The following is an 18,522-nucleotide window of genomic DNA, read 5'->3' as shown; positions in this document are numbered from 1 at the left end:
AAGTAAAAATTTCACGAATACACTTCACTGTTGTCAAATGTGAGTACATCAGTAATGTTTTTCAGGAGACGGGATTGTGTACAAAGATGTACACTGTTAAAATGTGTGTACATTTTTGTCATTTATAAGTAGTTGTTTTTTAAAAAATGTGTAGAATTTTTTTTTTTAAGTAAGTTAGAGCAAGTGTACCAGGGTATGTTAGTACGAGACCTGAACATTAAGTAATAGTAAGTTAAGTTCCCTTTTCGAAATTTATGGTCATTGCGGCAGGGGAAGTAGAGTATACCTGTTTATGTGACCTCGGTATATGAAGTGATAGTGTGGCCAGCTGTTTTTAAAACGTTTTTCTTAACTCAGCTTCGCGTTTGTTTGGTTGTTTGGATGTTTGTTGTTAAAATTGACATCGAAAATTAGCCCACTTCTGATTGCTCTAGAGACCTGAAATTTGGCATGCATGCTACTTTCGCCTAACAATTTCAGATGCAATCATAAAAACTAGCAATTAGTGACCGTAATTAGCTTAATTTAATTACGCCCCAAGGACCATAAAATTGAGGACATGATTTCTAAAGATACCGACAAGACTGGAGGCCTATCGACACAGTTACTTCGGCCCCAATCGATGTGAGCGCGCTGGCCGTGATCGTATAGTGGTTAGTACTTCGCGTTGTGGCCGCGACAACCCAGGTTCGAATCCTGGTCGCTCAAGATTTTTTTTTAGTCCGTGTATTTATAAACACTTTTTTAAAAACCACGTGTTTCATGTGTAGCAACGGACTAAAAAGGAGAAAATAAAATACTTAAAAAAAACTTTTTAAAAAACCACGTTTTTCTTGTGGACTAAAAAGTAGAAAATAACTATTTACATACATTTGATGACAAAAAACGTGGGTCGGGCAGATGGGTCGGGAAATGTGATGGTGAACGTACCCACGTTTTTTGTCATCAAATGTATGTAAATAGTTATTTTCTACTTTTTAGTCCACAAGAAAAACGTGGTTTTTTAAAAAGTTTTTTTTAAGTATTTAATTTCCATTACGTGAGTTCGGCACCCATCAGAGCTGTGTGGTAGACTCAGGGAGGTTCTACTGATTTGAACCCGGATTCGAACTCGAGACTATAGGGTTAGTAGTATAGCGCTCTATGGCTAGGCAACGCCGTCCTAAAGACAATTAAGTCTCTGTTAATTTTACCATTGTCACCACCCACCTCGACATCGTGAAAAGAAATTAAATTTGATTGTAGTAGTAGAATGTTGGTGTAGCTGGTGGTAGTGCATACCGAAAGTCTTGAGTGGAATCTAAGTCTGTAGCACGTCCCGGAGTCCACCCAGTTCTGAAGGTGATCGGAAAAAGTCACAGGAAAAAAAACAGAAAAAAGTCACAGTTTTTGCTCGGAAAAAACGTCACAGAAAAAAAGTCACAAAGGAAAAATTTTATCAGAAAAAAAGTCACACTTCATACTAAATATTTTTACGTTGGCTATAAATATTACTATACAATACAATCTACGCACACTATGCTACAGTTAATTAATCTAAGTTCATTTGCACTCGCTGAATAATTATCACATGAAGGTATTAACACATTTCATGCAAATATATTATAATTGTGACTTTTTTCCTAAGACTTTTTTTCCTGTGACTTTTATCCTTTGACTTTTTTTCTATGACTTTTTTTCTTTTTTTTTCCTGTGTTTTTTTTCCGTTGACTTTTTCTTCCTGTGACTTTTTTTTCCTACAATCGCTCTAAAGGTGCCTGGTTCACGCTAGGGAAAGTAAAGACGACAGGGCATAGTGTTGACCACACAGAAACAGATGAACTCTACTTCCCCTGTCCCACCGACCGTCAGGTTTGAGAGTGTACTTTACTTCTACTTCTAGGATTGGGATGTACGTTAGGATAAATAACCGTCAGGGATAGGCTATGGCTCTACGACTCTTATCACTGGGATTTGCAGAAGATTTAATCGTCGCATAAATCTATATTTAGCCACAAAATCAGGTCAAGCAATGAATATTTATGGGACCAATGTATTTCATCATGGCTGGTTGGCTTTTTTTAAATAACTGGATCGAAGGTCTTAGTGGCACTAGTGAGGTACGTCAGTAGTCAGTTGGCAAAAACCATTAGTCGATTGGCCACTTAATGATCGATAAATTCCTAATTAGGCTAATTAAATCAGTTTGATCTTTATGGGTATGGTTGCGTCTATGGTTAATACTCTAATCTATATTTAGTTACTATCTTAATAATATCTAAATATATTATGTGTATGTTCAGATAATTCATTACACGTTTTAGATTTATATATTTTTTACAGCCGTTTTATTTTATTTTAGTAGTTAATTAAATTCACAATCTAGAGATTAAGGATTGGATAGAATTAGAATGCGGCAGGGTTTAAGCTCAAGATAAAAAGAAAGCTATTAAGTTTGAGCTACAATGGGGAGATTTTACAATCGTGATCAAGGTTATTTCCGACACACACACAGTTTATTCTGTTTACATCAGTCCTTTGTTATGTCGTCCATCGGATTTTAGTGAGGAAATAAAAATAAAAACGTTTCAGGTCCAAGTTTATTTTATCTTTATGACCGGGAAGGTGGAGGGGGGGGAGTAACTTTAGACATTTTCAGACGGAAGGGGGAGTGTCAAGACTACAGCGTAGTATACTATTTATATATATATATATATATATATATATATATATATATATATATATATATATATATATATATATATATATATATATATATATATATGGTATTTTACAGAGAAACCGACGGAACCCAAATAATTAATTACCAATCAAATCACCGTACCTCGTCTTTATCATAAGATTTATAAACAGCCGCTTCAATACCAAATCAAGAGACAGCAAAAACAAAATCTCACTCTCAGCAACAAATGAAAGCGTTATCTTTAAAGCTAGATCAGAGCCATATAATCTTAACGACGACCTTAAAAACCCACCTATCTAAACTACAACATCAGTTTGCATTCGGATTAAAAATATTACACTGTCAGTTATCATCGAGACAAATTATCTTTACAATTAGATATAAACCAAATATGTAAACAACCACCTCCACACCTTTACTAGCTACCAAAAATCAACACGCAATATAACAAAAAAAAAGTGAACAAATTATTTCTTTGCATTTTATTTTCTAAATTAATTTATCTCAATCTCATTTTTTTTTCCTTTTGCATTATCAATACATATTTTCAAGGCACAAACTATAATTTTAAATGAGTTGCTTGTTTATTATCTTGACAAGAAAACAGAATAATAACACGAGTGAAAAACAACAAAGGATTCAGTTTTTGTCAAATAAGTTTAAACGAAATATATTTTTTTCAAACTTAATAATTTTAAGATCATCAGACTAAGATATTAGACGTCTATAAAACGCTATTGTGTTGGCAAAAAAAATGTTGGTTCGAAGACCAAAAACATCAGTTAACCTCGTGTTGATTTTATATTTTGATTTTAGCAACTTGTGCCACGACATAAACATGTGCCCGACCAGAAACATGTGATCGACCAGAAACATGTACCCGACCAGAAACATGTGCCCGACCAGAAACATGTGCCCGACCAGAAACATGTGCTCGACTAGAAACATGTGCCCAACAAGAAACATGTGCCCCACCAGGAACATGTGCCCGGCCAGAAACATATGCCCCAACCATAAACATGTGCCAGACTAAAACAAATGCCCGGCTGGAAACACCTGCCACACTGGAAATATGTGCCATAACTAGAAACGTTCTCGATTTGAAAGACTGCGCAGTCGGCACCTTGTCACGGATCATCAAAAGTGTAAAGGGACATAACTCCGTTGGGCTTTATATTTAAAGTCCGAGCAACTTCTATCGGATGTAGAGATCTTTCCATTAAATCACAAACTGAAACATTAGTCAATTTTAGGAAAAAAAAAATTCTGGTTTAGAAGAAAAAATTATTATTTTAAAAAATTCAAAATAAATGTTTAATTTTTTTTTTTTAAAAAGTCCACATTTTATTGTGTAAATAGAGTATGAAACAGTAGTAATTGTGTTGCATAAATATTTTATATCGCTTAATGCTACTTAACTATCATTCGCAGCTTGATCTAAGTTGTTTTCTAGTTTTTTTTTTATCTCTTCCTGTGATTACTACCATATGTGTATTTCCATTTGGAACCTTGTGTGTGTGTTTTTTTCCCACATTTTATACGTTGTAAGTACTTTTTTTTTCTTTTTTTATTTCTTGTGTGTGTTGCCTGGCCCCGAGTGGGCCTCACGCACAACTATGTCGGAAAAATGCATCAAACGGCTATTCCTGCCTAAGTTTGGCTTGGCAGGACATGCGCCAAAAACTCTAGCGATCTTCATAGAAAAGGGCTTTTCTTTAACTACCCTCACAGCTGACGAACTAAAAAGAGAGCTATGTATGCTATGTAGCCTATCACCAGCTGAATATGAGGGTCTGTATAACTAAGGGACATTGCGTAAATGGTATGTCACCATTAGATCAAAGGAACTATATGAGAAAATGCACCTAAAAGAATTTCACAGAGATTTGCCACCTGGAGTAATATCCAGATACAAAATGCAGAGAATATCAATAACCCACGCCGATAAATATGGGCAAAGGGGCATGCTGAAATGGCTGCCTTCCAAGACAAGCGACGATGATATAATGGCGATTTTGAAATCTATAAGCAGTCAGGACTCAACACCAACATTTAAGAGAATAGACCAATCAAATGTGGTACAATTCACCATCTCTCTGGAGAAAGAAGATGTGGAGAGTGTGCCACACTATATTATACTTACAAATGAGGCCAACAAGGAGAGCAGGGTCCTTATAATTATCAATGGGAGGAGGGTGCAATGTTGCCACTGCAATACAGACAGGCACCTGCCTAAAATGTGTGAGCATTTGAGGACTCGCGCTCTTGACGGCGTCCAGCTAGTAGATGGACAGTACAGGGCAATTGAGCCTTGGGATGCAAATGATAAAGAAGTTAGGGAGCATCTAAGTAACAATAGAAATTTCTTAAAGCATTGGGACAGTTATGATGATGACGGAGAAAGACAAAATGAAATGCTTAGAGAAGCAAGGCATAGAGAGGTAGAAGATGCCTTTGGAGTAGATGGCCAAACTGAAACACATCATACTACTGCAGCATCACAGCAAGTTAACGAAAGCGTAACAGAAACCGCCATAGAGGCCGAAGCCATAGAGACAATAGCGACCAGAAATTCCATAGTAACAGGGTCTCAAAAAGATGGGGATTAACAAAATTTGGAGGCAGTCGACGAAACAATAAATGATATTCTTCAAGATAACACTAGTTCGGAAAACATAACGAAACCGCTAAAGGAAATTAAAAGCTCACAAAATATATCAGCAACAAAGGTATCAGGTCAACTGTCATATAGTCAAGCAATCAGTTCAAGTAAAAAACAATTACCTACAGTAAAGCCACCTCAAAGGGTCGTGACCAGGGCCCAACGGGATAGCAAACCAGCGGCTGAAAAGTTTGGCGTTAAAAGACCACCACCATCTAGCCCTTCAGAAACAGATGTTCGAAAGAAAACCCCAAATAATTCATGCTAACTCTGGCAACATTGAACATCAGGTGGGCTAGGGACAAAACACATTATATAAACAGCATATTAAATAAACACAATATTGACATCTTACTTTTACAGGAAACTAACATTGGAACTACAGAAGAAGCAAATAAACTAGATGCAAACATCGGTATCAAAAACTAACTGCACAGTACTGGTTTCAACTACAGAGGAACCAGTATACTTTGTACATCAGACACACACAAAATTAAAAGTACATACACGGATAAACATGGCAGGATAGCTTGTATCCCATTGAATATTGATAATACAGAAATAACAATCATCAATGTATACGCCCCAACACAAAGACAAGAACAAAAACATTTCTACCACACGCTTAATAAACTTATAAATTCCGAATACAAAAACAAGACGATACTTTTAGCAGGTGACTTTAATATGGTCATTGATGATACAGACCTAATAGGGCAAGATTACAGGAAAACGAAAAAGCTAAAACACGATAAAGAACAAATTAAAACATTAAACAATATAATAAAAACGACAAGCTTAAAAGACACCTACAAGAATACACATCTAAATTTCACTGAAACAACACACTACAGCAGAAGGCATCATAACGCAGCTAAAAGCTAGACAGAATATATGCTCATGAAAGTATAACGGTAAACAAAGTAAAACACCTCGCTCAGACACTTACATTTACAGACCACAAAATAGTTATTGCTCAACTACAAATTAACCCCACTCACAGAACAAAGAATACATATTGGAAACTCAACAACACACTTCTAGAAAATAGCGAATACATCACAGAAATAAGGAAGCTAGCATTAGAATTCACACAGAGAGCATCAAACACACATGCACTAGAGCACTGGGAAGATTTTAAATATATGGTACGGGAATACTCTATCAAAATAGCAAGGCAAATAAACATAGATAGGAAAATTATGGAAGAACTACTAGACAGACAACTAGATACGTTAATTAGTCATACTGCATCGCAGGACAAAATTGAAAAAGTTGAATCAGAATTAAACAAAATACAAACACATAGACACAAGGGAGCGCTAATACGTAGTAGAATAGACATGATAGGCAACGAAGACCCCTCCCATTACAACATAATTTTGGAAAAAATACACTGCAACAGTAAACAGCTATGTAGCATAACAGATGATGACGGGACTATAACAAATGACCTGGAAAGTATAAAACGTCAGTTTACTTTATACTATCAAAACCTCTTCAATAAGGAAGATACAGACTATGAAATACAAGAACATTATCTTAAGTACACAACAAGGCTAGACAACGATGACTGTACCAAAATCAACACGCCAATTACTAAAGAGGAAATATCCAAGACGACAGATGGACTAAAACTAAATAAAGCTCCAGGACCAGACGGACTAACCAGTGAATTTTTACAAAACCTTCAAAAATGACTTAATACTCCTTTTACACGCTACATTTTAAGGCATACATGAAAGAGAGGATTGTGCTACAGATTTTAACATTGCATATATAACACTTATTCCCAAAAATAAAACGGACAGGACAAAATTTATAAATTACAGACCTATATCTTTACTCAACAGTAATTATAAAATATTGACAAAAACTTTAGTTAAGACACTCGAACCTTTTATATCTAAATTAATACACCTCGATCAACAGTATAGCATACCAGGTAGAAACATACACAACCACACACACTTTATCAGAGACATCATACATTATAGCACGCAGAAAGACACACAACTAGCAATTCTTAGCACCGACCAACAGAAAGCTTTCGATAGAGTAGATCATACATGGTTAATAATACATGGTTACAACCTAGGACACTATTTTAAAACATGGATAAAAATAATATATAACAATGCACATAGTCATTTATTAATAAACAACAGTGTTACAAGCGCTTTTCACATACAGAAATCAGTTAGACAAGGGTGTCCTTTATCTCCCCTACTATACATCCTAAGCTTAGAACCCCTACTAGAAAACATTAGACAGGACAACTCGATTAAAGGACTGTACATTCCAAACACGGTAGGCAAGAAAATATTTGCATACGCAGACGACACTACTTTCTTAGTACAAACAGAAAAAGCAATACAGACTGTAATAGAAAAATTCAACAACTTTGGGAAAGGAAGCGGGGGAAAATAAACGCAGAAAAATCAAAAGTAATGGGTATAGGTAAATGGAAAGGTAAAGATAACTATCACATAGACATAACAATAACTGACAAACTCAGAATTTATGGAATAACCTATACCAGCGATCCCACAGAAAACGACAAAGAAACTTGGGCCACACTGAAAAAAATAAATAAATCACAATCTGGAAAAATACCAATACTGCAATACAACCATTTTTGCAAGAGCTGCATTAGTAAACAGATATATCATTCCAAAAATAATTTTCGTAGCGACGAACTCTACAATACCCAACTCATTTATTAAAAAAACAAACAAGCACATTAGAGAGTTCATTTTCAAAAATACGATTAGAAACATTAGCCACAAAACCTTAATACAAAACAAATTTAATGGAGGTATAGGGCTACACGACATTCAAACTAAAATAAACACCTTCCGATTAAAACATCTGGATAGAATAATGATAGAACCACATTATCATCAATTAGCACAATACTACATTGGGTTAAACATAAAGAGCATTTTAAAATTAAACATCATAACACAACACTATTGGGGAAATGACATAGGCAGCTTTTATAAAGAAACGCTAGCAATATTCCAAGGAAACAAAAGCATTATTGGGGTGGACACACACAAAATATACGACATCTTAATCAAACAACAAGCGACACCCTTATACACGAGAATTAGTTGGGCCAGGGAACACAATATAATAGACATTAAAGATACATTTAGAAACCTACATAATAAACGCATTACACCAAAAGAAAGGGAAGTAGCATACAGACTGATTTTTAATACAACTCCAGTTTCACGAAATACAAAGTCAAATCAAAATGTTAAAATAACATGTCAAACGTGTAAACAAAATATACAAGAAACTGAGAAACACATTTATTTAGATTGTATATTAGTACAGAAAGCAAAGCAAACACTTGCGAAAATATTAAACACCACCAATCAAACAGCCACAACAAATAAAGCAATCACACTTAATTTAATTAATACGACTAGACAAAGAACAGAAGACCAAAACAGACTAGTAGCAACGGCTCTTTATAGATCGACTATATGGCAAATTAGGAATAAATTCATGTATTTGTTCACAAAATATACGGACATCGAGTTAAAAGAAATATTTCAAGCAAAGCTAAGACATAGACTGGGAACTCTCACTTAACTGCGGGAAAAACATGTACAGGAGGCAATAAATAAAGTATTAATTTTAATTTAGACAGTCTCAAGCCAAACATCACTCGATCAGCCCCCAAGTAAATTAACATTAGAACAGTCTTCAGTTTCCAGGGTTTTTAAAAGTGCACAACCTGAATAGTAAAAAGAGATACACACCTCACCCCCCCCCCACACACACACACACACTCCCCCCCCCCCCCCCCACTCAACCGGATAGGGGAATATTTCAAGGCAGAGTGCCCTCATCGCCAAGGGTCAAATTTATGTCATGGAAATTTTTGGAATGATAGATCAGGATGTGTATTACAGAGACACTTCTCCCACGGTCGTTTCTATTTCTGTCCATGGGTGACTACAATATGAACTTTTGACTCCTCAGCTAAGGACTGAGCACAGTAAACTAAGCAGTCAGGAAAAACCTAGTTTGCACACCTTATTTTAGTCTAGTTCTTATGCCATTTTATTTTCTCCCTTTGATTATTATATATGCAATTGATGTTCATGTCTTTGTTGCTGTGTAGAACCATCAAACAAATTATTATTACTGATTTAAATGTTTAAAACAATTGAATTGAAAAAAAACTGTTTGAGGACTGTATAGATATAGATGTTTGAAAGGGAAGAATGTTTGCTTTGATGTGTCTCGTTGTAATAACATAACTTTTCCGATCGCTTAAAATTTGTATCATTTTAATTCTCGGTAATCACACATTTATTTCAGCTCTACATAAAAACCCAAATTCCACCCCGTTCCCCCCCCCCCCTCACCCGCCACGCTGAGGAAAAAAAATCCCTTGAATCATTATTTAATTACACATTTGCATTTTCAGGTTGGTTTTTTTATTTTTTTAATTTTTTTTAATATTTAGACGTTTTGTATTAGATCTATGTGTAAGTAGACCATCTTAAATGAATGAAAGTAGGCTACAAGTAAGAAAGAAATATTACTATTGTAAATCTGTATCAGTCCTCACAAGCCGGTGATGAAAACTGTAATACTAAAGCGAACATGCAAGGCAAACTGACGCTGTAAATTACATGTCTGAGGCACACACAAAAAAAAAAATCTGTTACATCGTTATAGGAAAATAAATAAATGAATTCATTCATTTTTCTTTGGTATTTACTATGTTTATTGTACACAATGGGATGAAATCCATGCAAACTAACTTTGTTTTCGACTATTCTTCCATACGTTATACTCTTTCACCACTTTTGTTGGCAAACATGTTACAAACCAGCCTCTTTTAAATTTTTGAACCAACAAGCTTTAAATTCAATGTATCTTTTGTATTCATTTACATATGTCGCTATTTATTTACTATACTATGTACACCAATGTAACTATCTTGTAAATATCCACCCATACGGCGTGGAATGTTAATGTATTTGTTTCAAATTGGAAAATAAAAGTATTGAAATTAATAAGTATAAAAAAAAAAAATTACTTCGTTATAGGAATATAGGTATATATTATTAATCTACTAAATATGAAATCGTCAAGCAACCTCCATTTTCAAGACAAAGTTGCTAACTGTAAAAGGCTCTACTGTTGTTAATTAATTATTAGTATTTACAACTAGTCGTAAAATATATTTTTTAAATACATTTCCCTTTCTAAGTCATATTTATTAGGGCCAAATGTTACTGCCGTGAAAGCACCTTGCATAATTTTTTTTTTCATTTTCCTTTTACAATTTTGTAAACGGTTCCAATATACAAAGTACACAACCATAAAAAAAAAAATAAACAATCACGTATCACTGCGCGGTTATGAAAAATAAATTCTCTCTCGTTTCATAAGAACCATCGAAAACATCGCGAAGTCGTAGTTTCTCTCCATTGCGCATGCGTATCTTTTTCCGGCTAGCATCGGCCAAGATTTTTTTACCCAAAACCGCCGTCGACCCAGCTTCTGGACATCGTTAATGTCATTATTAATTCAAAGACGCGGTTTTAATTTAATTAATTAATCGATTTTTTTAAACACACACGGATGAAGCTCATATAAAATTTAACAAACGAGGCGACGAAAATTGATATTGTAACGTTACAGTTGATAACCTTATATTCATACGTCTTTTGTTTGGGGGAGGGGGGGTAGGTTCTTCGTTTCTAGATTTGTATTAACATACACATTCTGGTTAACATACATATTTATCCTTATTCAGTGCACGATCTAGCTGAAACAAAGGATCTCAGGACAAATGATTTCAGACAAAGTATCCCAGAAAAAAATTTTCTCGGACTAATAATCTCAGAATAATATTCTCAGAACAGTTGATCTAAGAACAACTGATCTCCAGGACAAATTATCTCATGGACAAAATATATCAGGACCAAACTATCACAAGAAATATAGGTTACCACTGGGGACAGCTGGAGATCCTAGCACAAGAAAAATGGGTTACCACTTGGGACAGTTGGAGAAACTAGCACAAGAAAAATGGGTTACCACTGGGGACAACTAGCACAAGAAAGATGGGTTACCACTGGGGACAACTAGCACAACAAAGATAGGTTACCACTGGGGACAGCTAGCACAAGAAAGATGGGTTACCACTGGGGACAGCTAGCACAAGAAAGATGGGTTACCACTGGGGACAACTAGCACAAGAAAGATGGGTTACCACTGGGGACAACTAGCACAACAAAGATAGGTTACCACTGGGGACAGCTAGCACAAGAAAGATGGGTTACCACTGGGGACAACTAGCACAAGAAAGATGGGTTACCACTGGGGACAGCTAGCACAAGAAAGATGGGTTACCACTGGGGACAGCTAGCACAAGAAAGATGGGTTACCACTGGGGACAGTTGGAGAAACTAGCACAAAAAGATGGGTTACCACTGGGGAAAGATGGAGAACTAATAATACAGCTTACCGCAAGTGACTTGTAAACATTCACATTTTGATCATAGTCTGCGGACTATGTGTCAGTAAGATAACACTCTGACAACCAGTGGCTTAGGCAAAGGGGGGTAAGGGGAGGGGGTGGCGGGTTATAACCACTTCCATGGACTCACACCCCTATATATATATATATATATATATATATATATATATATATATATATATATATATATATATATATATATATATATATATATATATTGTTACGACCCCAAGTGAACTTTACCTGGGTTTGGTCCCATCGAGGAGGGCCAGGTAATTAAAATGAAATGCTTAGGCATGTTAATGCACTGGCCAGCACAGGCCGTGAGAACCTTTGGGCCGTGACGGCCACACCGGATTGGTTACCACGCTGTGGGCGATGCATACCTGGTGTCTTGGGGTCCGAGCTATTAACGTGGCCAAGAACTCGTGATTTACGGTTGGGAAAACCTTCCAGATCGCACAGGGCCGAGATGGACGGTCATGTCCTGACCTGACCTGACCTGGGGGTCAGGCTCGATTAACAAGGTTCCCACACTAGCGAGGGACGACTTGAGTACTTTAGCAGGGTAACACACACAGACACTCTCGACACAGACTCTCGGGGGACACACACGGAGACGGACTGACGTCTCGGATAGCTAGGTTTAGGGGAGACAGACATGGGGTCGTCTCTGTGAGCTAGTGGAAAGCCACGACATGTTTTAGACTTAGGCTAGGCTAGACGGTTAGGGACAAGTAGGGTAGTCGTACTAAGTGCTTTAGTTGTTGTAGATAGTTGTGTATTTTTCCTATTGTGTTCCATGTGGTGGCGGGTTAATGTTAGATGTTGTATTTTGTGGCGAATAAATAGAGATTACTGAAGTTGGCTTTTATTTATTTTTATTTTTCTTCTTCTTGTTTCCGATTCCGTAACAATTGGCGGCTAGAGTCCGGGATTGAATAGACAACGAAGCCATAGTTGAATAGTTTCTTTTGATGCCATGTTCAGTTGGGGGCTCACGAGCTTGTGTTTTAGTTTTAAGTTTTATGAGTAGTGAGAGTAAAGTTGTTCACGGAATCAGGAGAGTTTTCCAAACATTGAGTAAGTAGCGAGCTTATCACCTTTGTATTGACACTGAGTTTATTTGGCTTGATTTTTATGTTGGTCCAGTAGAGCTGGAATTTTTATTTTTATTCAGTATAGCTGGAGGGATTAATGCCCAGTATACTTGAATGTTTTTTGTGTGGTCCAGTGGAACTGGAGTGTACGAATTTATTGTAGTGAGAGTAAAGTTGTTCACGGAATCAGGAGAGTTTTCCAAACATTGAGTAAGTAGCGAGCTTATCACCTTTGTATTGACACTGAGTTTATTTGGCTTGATTTTTATGTTGGTCCAGTAGAGCTGGAATTTTTATTTTTATTCAGTATAGCTGGAGGGATTAATGCCCAGTATACTTGAATGTTTTTTGTGTGGTCCAGTGGAACTGGAGTGTGCGGGTTTATTCAGTACAGCTGGAGGGTCATTCCCAGGTACGTGAATAAATTCGTAATTTTTGTTTGGTTTGCTCAGTATAGCTGGAGGGTCAATTCCCAGTATACGTGAGTAAATCGTTTGTGATCCAGTGTAGCTGGATATCTTAGTTTGGTTGGCCCAGTATAGCTGGCGTCTACCTGTTTCAAGTGTCAAAGGTGATAGCCCTACTTTTAATGTTTAAGTTAAAGTTGTTTGTTGTGAGCCACATTTTTTGTTAGTTAACCGCCACCATTTAGCTTGATAAGTTCCGTAAGTGTGAATCATGGACGTAATGAGTTTTATTGAGTGTCCAACTCTAGAAGTTTTAGACAGGTTTTGTCGCGTAGAGTTGTTGCGACTAGTTGAGGAGCTAGGACTAGAGGTTGATGTCTCGGATAGAGATAGAGCTCTACGAGATCATATTTGTGTTGAGTTAGTGAATACAGGTAGATTAGAGGAGGAGTGTCTAGACTCGATAGAATATTATGAGATAGGACGAATTAGGGTTGAAGAAATTGAGAGAGAGTTTCAAGTTAAGATGTTAGAGATCGCGAGAGAAAAAGAGGATAAGTTGTTAGAGATCAGGAGGGATATATTCATGTCAGAATCTTGGAAGGAAATTAACATTAAAAGTTTAGAGAAACTGTTCGGACATGAAATTAAACTATTAGAGATCAGGAGGGAACGGGATTTACTTAGGCTATGGGAGGAGGCGCAGATTAGTGGGTTGTTTGACTTTCCAGAATCTGTCTCTGTTTTCTCTCAGGCTAGTGTAGTAGTTTCCGAGGATCGGTATAGAGATGAAGATAGTTTGTTGTCTGATAGAGTTGGTAGTGAGTTTTGTCAGTCTCAGACTAAGGCTGCCACTAGCTTTGGCTCAGTCCCTGAAGTCGACTCTAACCTAGCAGAATCAGCACAAACGTCAAAACGTGCTGATAGCTTACGAGTCGAAAGCTGTCTGCCGACAAGTACTGAAGGCAGTCAGCAAATTATTGGTTTAGATAAAATCACGGCGACCACTCTGTTATTGGCCAGTCATGAAAAGGGGCTGTCAATATCTGACCCAGTGGATACAACCACCGATGATATAACGGCAACCACTCTGATGTTGACCAGTCATGAAAAGGGGCAGTCAATATCAGAACCAGTGGTTACAACCCCCGCTGAAATCACGGTAACCACCGAGAGAGTGAATACCCATGAGAACAGGCTGTCCTCGTCTGAACCTGAACCAGTAACTGTATCTGATCAAGACCTTACTACTTGTGGTCTTGAAGGCGTCATGACCTCACCTGGAGGTCACGTGGATGGTGTTCTACATCCAGAGATAGACGAGTCAACGAATCTTCTGCCAGCCTCGGTAACAGACGAAATTGTTACCCATTGTCTTGGAGGTGAGCCTAACACGGGCTGTCCTCCCATGATCCCAGCAGTATTTGATTTCTACCCGACCAAGTCCAGCAACCTGGAGGCCATGACCTCACCTGGAGGTCACGCGGATGCTGTTCTACATCCCGAGTTTGAGGAGACGACGAATCTTTTGTCAACGTCGGTGACAAGCGTAGTTGTTACCTCTTGTTTAGGAGTTGAGCCTAACTCAGGCTTCCCTCCCCTTATCACGGAGGTGACTTACGGTTCTCTGACCGACCCGGTCAAGACCAACAACCCGGAGACGGTGACCTCAGCGGGTCACGCTACTTCCTTCAACCGAGAGTGCGTACATGCGAGCGCATACCCCATCGCTTTCATGAAGACGGGGCGGGTAAACGTTCCCTCTTTGTGTGCCTCGATGTTCAGGATTAACATCGAGCCAAATCATGGCATTAGTGCAAGCTGTCCTGTGAAACCACGCCTTATGTGCGAGTCGATATTGGTGTGGACGGACAATAACTCTGTTACTAAATTTGTGCTGCGCCGTTATAAAGTTCGGCTTAAGTTTTATGTTTACGGACTCATGATGACCCGAAAGACGGAAAACTAATTTGTGTTTCAAACCTATTAGAACTGTTCCCAAGATAGACTGTTTCATGTTTTCCCAGGATGCAAGTGTTCTAATCAAAATGAACTATTTTCAGGCTTAAAGAATGTACCCTTTTACATGTCTTGTTTGAAAAAAAAAAAATGTGTAATTGATGTTTTACATGATGATGAATTTGTGACTGTTTTTAATTGTACTGACAGGTTTTGTTGACTGATGACGTAACTATCAGTAAAACGAAGACTGTTGGTTTCAACATTGAGATTATTTGCGACAGTGACTTATGTGTTGCAGATTTGCGGTTTTATTTACTTTGATGTCTATGTTTGATGACATTGTGTGTGGGGTATTTAGTCAAACTTGTTATTGTGACTAAATCATCCACGGTTTTTATCTTTTTAATTATGATGATGTTAAAGTGTTTTAGTCCTATTTAGGTTTATTCTGGGACTTTTGAGGAGTTGTGAGATTGGGCTGGTGGTCTAATAAGAAATGTTCAATTAATTCACCAAGTGGCGAATTAATTTCTTGAAGGGGGGTGGTGTTACGACCCCAAGTGAACTTTACCTGGGTTTGGTCCCATCGAGGAGGGCCAGGTAATTAAAATGAAATGCTTAGGCATGTTAATGCACTGGCCAGCACAGGCCGTGAGAACCTTTGGGCCGTGACGGCCACACCGGATTGGTTACCACGCTGTGGGCGATGCATACCTGGTGTCTTGGGGTCCGAGCTATTAACGTGGCCAAGAACTCGTGATTTACGGTTGGGAAAACCTTCCAGATCGCACAGGGCCGAGATGGACGGTCATGTCCTGACCTGACCTGACCTGGGGGTCAGGCTCGATTAACAAGGTTCCCACACTAGCGAGGGACGACTTGAGTACTTTAGCAGGGTAACACACACAGACACTCTCGACACAGACTCTCGGGGGACACACACGGAGACGGACTGACGTCTCGGATAGCTAGGTTTAGGGGAGACAGACATGGGGTCGTCTCTGTGAGCTAGTGGAAAGCCACGACATGTTTTAGACTTAGGCTAGGCTAGACGGTTAGGGACAAGTAGGGTAGTCGTACTAAGTGCTTTAGTTGTTGTAGATAGTTGTGTATTTTTCCTATTGTGTTCCATGTGGTGGCGGGTTAATGTTAGATGTTGTATTTTGTGGCGAATAAATAGAGATTACTGAAGTTGGCTTTTATTTATTTTTATTTTCTTCTTCTTGTTTACGATCCCCTGACTAGTTCGAAAGGATTAGAGAAGGGGGAGCGTAACAATATATATATATATATATGATTTTATACATATGGAAAAATATTTGAACCCCTCCCATGACCAATTCCTGGCTACGCCACTGCTGGCAACTAATACATCAACTAAGCTACTTAATAATTTTGATTAATGACAAAACAAGTGTGTTACATGAAATTCATCAATTATAATTTGATAAAACATACATCAAAACATCTTACCCTTCCTAGTCATGAAAACCCTTTCTGGACTTGCCATGTCGATATAATCCAAAATGAACCACAGCACAATTATAATTTAAAAACTTTACGACACGGTAAAACTGTATTTAAATAATTAGTGATATTTTTATCCAGGTAAGAACAATTCACGTAATTACGATCCGGTGTTGATGGTGTTTAATCCGGTCATTCGAGTGAGCAGTTGTGAGCCTGTGAGTGCGTGCACGCGCGCCCCGTGTTAGTGGCGGTTCTCCGACATCTTGCAGGAATCTGAATGTGGAGTGACCCCCCATTAATCACCAGAGCCGGTCATTAGGTCTGAGCGACGACACCCGTGTCTTGTCTTTGAAAGATGTTCAGAAAAAAAAATATAAAAAAATAAACAAACACATCGATTTGTTTTTAGAGTTCGTTGTCGCTTATGCTTCTGCTATTTTCTATTAAGTTTTGGGTAAGCAAATATATATTTTTTAAAGTTACGCTATAAACAAAACGAAACGGGTAAAAAAGGAGAAGGTAAATAAGTCGAAACTTGACAAAAATACATAGATCTACACCAAAAGTTTAAAAGCTTCAATAAAATACTCCAAAGTTTAACAACAGTGAAAAACAACACAATAAAAACAGCGCATAATCAAGTTCAACAGAGTTTTTTTCCGCCGAAAAAAGTCTACCGCCCCCCTCTCCCTAGAACAAAATGAAATTTATATAGAAAATAAATACTTTTACCAGTGTCTGCCCCCCCCCCTACTCCCCCTCCCCCTCCCCCTCCCCCCCCCCCCCCCAGCCCGGAACTTTAAGTCCCCGGAGAAAATAGTCTAAAAGAAACACTGAAGCTCACAACAACAGAAAAGGATAAAATTTCAGTTTAACTCCCCTTACACTAGGTGCCACTGTTCTGAAACCATTGAACTACATTTAGATTTATTTTAGTGGTCGGAAAATTAAAAAAAAACAAGGCTCACCGTAGCAAAAAGTTAAAAAAAAAATGTTTTCTTTACTTAATCAATGTAATATCCGCTGGCCGGTGGAAAAACTCGTGAAAATAATCCCCATACAAAACATAATCTCGTGTCTAAGGAAATATTGTCCAGTTGGCTTTGGTCGGGGGGGGGGGAGGTTATGTCCACTGTTTATTTTCATGTTTTTTTTGAGTCTTCTGTTGTATAAGGTAGTGATGACACGAATGGCGACAGGTAAACAAGACTTAACCGATGTAGCAGTGATAGTTCAATGAAACTGCAGGTGGGAGTGCGAGTACTGACAGCTCCCAGCTCACGATAAAGGTATGACAGACGCCATATTGATCCCTGAATACACCGTCCTGCAGAGGTGCGCTTGTCTCGTCGTCTGCTTCATACCAGACGTCACCTACCTCCATGCCAGACGTCACCTCCCTCCATGCCTGACGTTACCTCCAGACGTCACCTCCCTCCATATCAGACGTCACCTCCCTCCATGCAAGACGTCACCTCCCTCAACGCTAGACGTCACCTCCCTCAACGCTAGACGTCACCTCCATACAAGACGTCACCTCCCTCCACGCCAGACGTCACCTCCCTCTACGCAGGACGTCACCTCCCTCCATGCCAGACGTCACCTCCCTCCATGCGAGACGTCATCTCCCTCCATGCCAGACCTCACCTCCCTCCATGCCAGACGTCACCTCCCTCCACGCCAGACGTCACCTCCCTCCATGCCAGACGTCACCTCCCTCC

Source organism: Physella acuta, unplaced genomic scaffold, assembly GCF_028476545.2.
Source record: "Physella acuta isolate Inbredline_101_S28 unplaced genomic scaffold, ASM2847654v3 ptg000930l, whole genome shotgun sequence".
NCBI classification, from domain to species: Eukaryota; Metazoa; Mollusca; class Gastropoda; family Physidae; genus Physella; species Physella acuta.
This window is presented reverse-complemented; position numbering follows the sequence as displayed.